Genomic DNA, 7,715 nt, shown 5'->3' on the forward strand with positions numbered 1-7,715 from the left:
GGCCCAAAACCTATGGGATGCAGCAAAGCCGTCCTAAGAGGGAAGTTTACAGCAATACAATCCTACCTCAAGAAACAAGAAACATCTCAAATAAACAACTTAACCTCACACCTAAAGCAATTAGAGAAAGAAGAACAAAAAAACACCAAAATAGCAGAAGGAAAGAAATCATAAAGATCAAATCAGAAATAAATGAAAAAGAGATGAAGGAAACGACAGCAAAGATCAATAAAACTAAAAGCTGGTTCTTGGAGAAGATAAACAAAATTGGTAAACCATTAGACAGACTCATCAAGAAAAAAAGGGAGAAGACTCAAATCAACAGAATTAGAAATGAAAAAGAGAAGTAACAACTGACACTGCAGAAATACAAGGGATCATGAGAGATTACTACAAGTGACTATATGCCAATAAAATGGACAACCTGGAAGAAATGGACAAATTCTTAGAGAAGCACAACCTTCCAAGACTGAACCACAAAGAAATAGAAAATATAAACAGACCAATCACAAGCACTGAAATTGAGACTGTGATTAAAAATCTTCCAACAAACAAAAGCCCAGGACCAGATGGCTTCACAGGAGAATTCTATCAAATATTTAGAGAAGTGGTAACACCTATCCTTCTCAAACTCTTCCAACATATAGCAGAAGGAGGAACACTCGCAAACTCATTCTATGAGGACACCATCACCCTGATATCAAAAGCAGACAAAGATACTACAATAAAGAAAACTACAGGCCACTATCACTGATGAAAATAGATGGAAAAATCCTCAACAAAATACTAGCAAACAGAATCCAACAGCACATGAAAAGGATCACACACCATGATGAAGTAGGGTTTATCCCAGGAATGCAAGGATTCTTCAATATACACAAATGAATCAGTGTGATACACCATATTAACAAACTGAAAGATAAAAACCATATGATAATCTCAATAGATGTAGAAAAAGGTTTTGACAAAATTAAACACCAATTTATGATAAAAACTCTCAAGAAAGTAGGCACAGAGGGAACTTACCTCAACATAATAAAGGCCATATATGCCAAAACTACAGCCAGCATTATTCTCAATGGTGAAAACTGAAACCATTTCCTCTAAGATCAGGAAGAAAACAAGGTTGCCCACTCTCATCACTATTATTCAACATAGTTTTGGAAGTTTTAGCCACAGCAATCAGAGGAGAAAAAAAAAAAGGGATCCAAATCGGAAAAGAAGAAGTAAAACTGTCACTGTTTGCAGATAACATGATACTATACATAGAGCATCCTAAAGATGCTACCAGAAAACTACTAGAGCTAGTCAATGAATATGGTAGAGTAGCAGAATACAAAATTAATGCACAGAAATCTCTTGTATTCCTATACACTAATGATGAAAAATCTGAAAGAGAAATTAAGGAAACACTCCCACTTACCACTGCAACAAAAAGAATAAAATACCTAGGAATAAACCTCCCTAAGGAGACAAAAGACCTGTATGCAGAAAACTGTAAGACACTGATGAAAGTAATTAAAGATGACACAAACAGATGGAGAGCTATACCATGTTCTTGGGTGGAAGAATCAACATTGTGGAAATGACAATACTACCCAAAGCAATCTACAGATTCAATGCAATCCTTACCAAAGCACCAATGGCATTTTTCACAGAACTAGAACAAAAAATTGCACAATTTCTATTTAAACACAAAAGACCCCAAATGCCCAAAGCAATCTTGAGAAACAAAAATGGAGCTGGAGGAATCAGGCTCCCTGACTTCAGACTATACTACAAAGCTACCATAATCAAGACAGTATGGTACTGGTACAAAAACAGAAATATAGATCAATGGAACAGGATAGAAAGACCAGAGATAAACCCATGCACATATGGTCACCTTGTCTTTGATAAAGGAGGGAAGAATATACAATGGAGAAAAGACAGTCTCTTCAATAAGTGGTGCTGGGAAAACTGGACAGTTCCATGTAAAAGAATGAAAATAGAACACTCCTAACACCATACACAAAAATAAACTCAAAATGGATTAAAGACCTAAATGTAAGGCCAGACACTATAAAACTCGTAGAGGAAAACATAGGCAGAACACTCTATGACATAAATCACAGCAAGATCCTTTTTGACCCACCTCCTAGAGAAATGGAAATAAAAACAAAAATAAACAAATGGGACTTAATGAAACTTAAAAGCTTTTGCACAGCTTTTGCACAGTTATGTTTTTCATAAACAAGATGAAAAGATGACCCTCAGAATGGGAGAAAATATTTGTAAATGAAGCAACTGGCAAAGGATTAATCTCCAAAATATACAAGCAGTTCATGCAGCTCAATATCAAAAAAACAAACAACCCAATCTAAAAATGGGCCAAAGACCTAAACAGACATTTCTCCAAAGAAGATATACAGATTGCCAACAAACACATAAAAGGATGCTCAACATCACTAATCATTACAGAGATGCAAATCAAAACTACAATGAGGTATTACCTCACACCACTCAGAATGGCCATCATCAAAAAATCTACAAACAATAAATGCTGGAGAGGGTGTGGAGAAAAGGGAACACTCTTGAACTGCTGGTGGCAATGTAAATTGATACAGCCACTGTGGAGAACAGTATGGAGATTTCTTAAAAATCTAAAAATGGAACTACCATATGTCCCAGCAATCCCACTACTGGGCACATACCCTGAGATAACCGTAATTCAAAAAGAGTCATGTACCAGAATATTCATTGCAGCTCTATTTACAATAGCCAGGACATGGAAGCAATCTAAGTGTCCATCGACAGATGAATAAAGAAGATGTGGCACATATACACAATGGAATATTACTCAACCATAAAAAGAAACGAAATTGCGTTATTTGTAGTAAGGTGGATGGACCTAGAGTGTGTCATACAGAGTGAAGTAAGTCAGAAGGAGAAAAACAAATACTGTATGCTAACACGTATATATGGAATCTAAAAAGAAAAAAAAAAGTTCATGAAGAACCTAGGGGCAGGACAGGAATAAAGACACAGACTTACTAGAAAATGGACTTGAGGATATGGGGAGGGGGAAGGGTAAGCTGGGACTAGGTGAGAGAGTGGCATGGACATATATACACTACAAAATGTAAAATAGATAGATAGTGGGAAGCAACCACATAGCACAGGGAGATCAGCTCGGTGTTTTGTGACCACCTACAGGGGTGGGATAGGGAGGGTGGGAGGGAGACACAGAGGGAGGAGATATGGGGATATAAGTATATATATAGTTGATTCACTTTGGTATACAACACAAACTAACACAACATTGTAAAGCAATTATACTCCAATAAAGATGTTAAAAAAAATAAAATACAAAAAGGAAAAAGAAGTGCTTGTACAGTATATTTAGATTTTTAAATTGTCTTTATTTCTGTTCTTATTCTTTTTCAGGTTTACCACTATACCTCTCTAAGGTTATGGAATGGGTTGACAGCCCTTCATTCAGGGCTTGAGATGTATGTGCTAAGGTGACTTATCTGAGTCCATCATCTAACTGGATAAGCTCTTTGTGTAGTTGGACTTATCCATTGCCTCAGGAGCTACAAATTGCTGACATGATTGATTTTGATCCATCAGATATATTTTGATTTTTTTGTGACCTAATCTTTCCTCCCAAATGACTCATCTTCATAGTGCAGGTAATAAAATATACTTCCCCATGCTGTTTTGAGTATTCTTTTTTTTTTTGCGTTACGCGGTCCTCTCTGTATTTTTTTTTAATACAGTTTTATATGTCTTCTTCACAACTATTGTTCTGAGTATCTTTTTTTTAAAATAATACAATGTAGGAGAAGTCTATTTCTCAACTACTTGTTTTTAGTCATTCAAATCTTCTTCAGTTAAATCTAAAACCTTTGGACAACTTTGTTTTCTTTCTCACTAACCATTGTGATTTTTCATCTTTAGATAGCAATATTATACATTTAATTATAAATTATAAATAGTTGATATTTGATCACTGACATGAATAGATACTAGATAGATAATTGCAATGATAGTTTCTGCTCTTTAGGAATTTTGCAAACCAAAATAGCCAAAAAAGATTGGGATATACCCATAAGACAAGGTCCTTTGATTTTTTTCAAATTCAATATTGTTAGGCCTCAGTCACTTCCTCAGAGGATAATAATATTTTTTCCATTTGTTTTAGGGGGTCATTATAAAAATTTATAACTTAAATTAGTGGCTGTTAAAAGCCTTTTGTAGACTACTGTCCACATTATTATGTTTGATATGAAGGCTATTCTTGATATAGTGCATACTGATGATGTAATTAAACCAATAAATCTGGACACAAATAAACAGCAAGGGGTAATTACATCTCCCTGTGTCTGTGATAAACATAACTACAGAAGAGACAGAGAAGAGTCAATGTTTCTGCCTTAGAAGAAAATTCTATTGTCACCCTCAGGAGATCCCCAGAAAGTTAAAAGGCAAGTGAAGACACAGTAAAAACTTAAATATATTTAAGAGGAGGAGGGAAAAAGATAAATGTAAAGTTGGAGAAAGACAGATTCTCAATAAACATTTATCACATGAATGAACAAATTAATTGGATAGAGTAGCAGAAATTCAGCTTTTTTTCTTTTACTATTTCTATGGAAAACCTTGGGATTGAGATAAGCATAATGAGTTGGTTGAGGCAGGAGTACTGATAAAGAGAGCTTACCTCACTTTGAAAGAGACGAATGCTATTCTTGGTCTGCAGAGAGGAAGACAAATGTGGAACCTTCCCCAAACTATTGATTTTATATTCTTCATCTCTGAATCAGCAGCGACTTTCATTTCAGACATTCTCCTGCCTTTTCAAGATGTTTAAAACCAGCATCATTACATCAGAACAAAATCTCTTGCTAAGTTACTTTGTGTGTTCAGGTTATATTCTTATCCACGAATGACAAAATAGCTTCTCTATGGATGACATACCTTCTTTCCTCCACTCCTTATGAACTAAATTTGTGTTTGGCTTAAATGTTTATTCTATTCATAGTCTAAATATATATATATATATATAAAAAATATATATATATTTTTGAGCAATAGTGATAATCAATTAGCTCTATGTTTTAAGAGAGAACTGATGGCAGGGAGAAAGGTGTATTTTCGGGAGAAGAAAAATTTGTAGGTGTTTCTGAGATCAGTAAACTAAGCTGAAGATGACTCAGTCACCTCAAGTGGCTTTGGGATTGACACCCCAGCAACTTTAATCGAACTGGGATTAAGGGGTTCACTGTGAATGCCATCTTCCCCTCCAGACCTAGTCCTTCTTTACCTGTGCCCTTGATCTCAGCAAGTGGCATCATTATGTACTCAGTGGCTCATGCCAGATCCTGTTAGTTTTTTGTTTTTTTTTTGCCGTACGCGAGCCTCTCACAGCTGTGGCCTCTCCCATTGCGGAGCACAGGCTCCAGACGCGCAGGCTCAGCGGCCATGGCTCACGGGCCCAGCCACTCCGCGGCATGTGGGATCTTCCCGGACCGGGCACGAGCCTGTGTCCCCTGAATCAGCAGGCGGACTCTCAACCACTGCGCCACCAGGGAAGCCCCCTGTTAGTTATTTTTTTATTTATATTTATAGTTTTTTGCGGTACGGGCCTCTCACCGCTGTGGCCTCTCCCGCCGCGGAGCACAGGCTCCGGACGCGCAGGCTCAGCGGCCATGGCTCACGGGCCCAGCCGCTCCGCGGCATGTGGGATCTTCCCGGACCGGGGCACGAACCCGTGTCCCGGTTCTCTCAACCACTGCGCCACCAGGGAAGCCCTGTTAGTTATTTTTAATACCTCCTGCTCCCTCACCCCATGTCCAGTCACTTACCAATTGCTGAATATTTTGGCCTCCTAAATATCTCTCAAATTCCTCTCCTCCCCTCCATTTACCACCACCATCTTCTTTCACCTGGACCACTCCAATAGCTTCCTCTTCAAAACAGTCCCTGAGGGTTTCCTCTGTTTGTAGAGCACACCAGGGGCAGTGGGGAGCTTTTAAAACTTCAAACCTTTTCACAGCACTTCCCTGCTTCCCTTCCTCCTGGGTTACAATCCTGAGGCTGACCTTCAGGGCGCTACATGGTCTGATTTCTGCCAGCTGTGCCCAAAGAAACATTTGCTGAGTGGATGCATGAACAAAGCCTCGCTTTGGGTAAGTTACTTAAATATTCTAAACTTCAGTTTCCTCATCTGTAAAATGAGAATAATAATATTTCCCTCACAGGAGTGTTGCTAATTTAAACAATAAGATATCTCATGAATAACATGTAAGCGTTTAGCATTGCAGGATACATCTGATTATCGCTGAGTGAGCCAAATCAGCACTTCGCACAGAACCTGATACATACACCCAATGCATATTTGTTTGATAAATCAGTGCTTTGGGGTTGTAATGATCTTGGGTGATTTTTATTTCTATACAAGTACCTACAAAACTCCATAATCCTCCATTTGATGCTGAACAGACAGCTGTATGTGGTTACTTGCAGCATCATACTGACTCAAAAAATCTTCATTGTCTCCAGTGACTATGAAATCAAGTTCAAATTCCTACTCTTGGTCTTCACATTTCCAGTATGTAAATCTATGCTCCTGAAAATTTTCTCTCACACAAAATGTATTGAGTTTCTACGCTATTCCCAGAGCTGTTAGGTGCCAGATATTTAACTATTGAAGCCTTGTGTGATGTAGAATGTCCAAGTGCTGTTGCATTTAAAGAAGCAGAGTCCTAATTGGACAAAATATCATTTGAAAGGGATTTTACACAAGTCTCTCCAAGGGTGTGGACAGGAATCCTGACCCTGGAAACACATCCCGTCACTCGCGGCAGCCACGTAGGTGCACTGCTCAGCTCTCCCTTTAACAGAACCTGCTGTGGGGAGCAGAGTTGACGGACAGGCTCCAGCTGAAATAGCTTTGGATTCTGCACGATGTTCACGCTGAGGCCTCGTAGCCAGTAAATGACCAGGTAGGGGTACTAGAGCGGTACACTGAGGGCCAAGGCTCTTCTCCCAAGCTTCTTTCCTTTCTCGATGTCAGCCCCACCTCATGATCGGGGTCTGAAGGCCCTCTGTCTCCTTTTTGCTCCCCTCCTCTGTGCTTCACAGACACTTCCCCCAGCAAGTCTTTGGCATATCTAATCCCATCTCAGCATCCGCTTCTTAGCGAACCCAGACTAACACAGGTGGTACCAGGCGTGGTCCAAGACAACAATCTGTAAGATGAGACTTTAATTTTTAAATTTTTTTATGTACTCCTTTTTAAAATTGAAGCATAGTTGATTTATAATATCGTGTTAGTTTCATGTGTCTAGCACAGTGATTCAGTTATATATATCCTATATATATATATCCTTTTTCAGATTCTTTTCCATTACGGGTTATTACAAGATATTGAGTAGAGTTCCCTGTGCTGTACTGTAGGACCTTGTTATCTGTTTTATATGTGGTAGCTTGTATCTGCTAATCCCAAACTCCTGATTTATCTACCCCCCCCTTTCCCCTTTGGTAACCATAAGTTTGTTCTTATGTCTGTGAGTCTGTTCCTGTTTTGTAAATAAGTTCCTTTGTATTGTAAGATGAGACTTTTAAATCAGAGAACTTTACGTGGCACTGTGGTCTCAAAAGGAAAAATCGGTGTGTCTGGGAACCAAGAGTGAAAGGAAAAGTAGCCCCACTTACCATGGTTCTTAATG

The sequence above is a fragment of the Stenella coeruleoalba genome (assembly GCF_951394435.1).
Source record: "Stenella coeruleoalba genome assembly, chromosome: 6".
Lineage (NCBI taxonomy): Eukaryota > Metazoa > Chordata > Mammalia > Artiodactyla > Delphinidae > Stenella > Stenella coeruleoalba.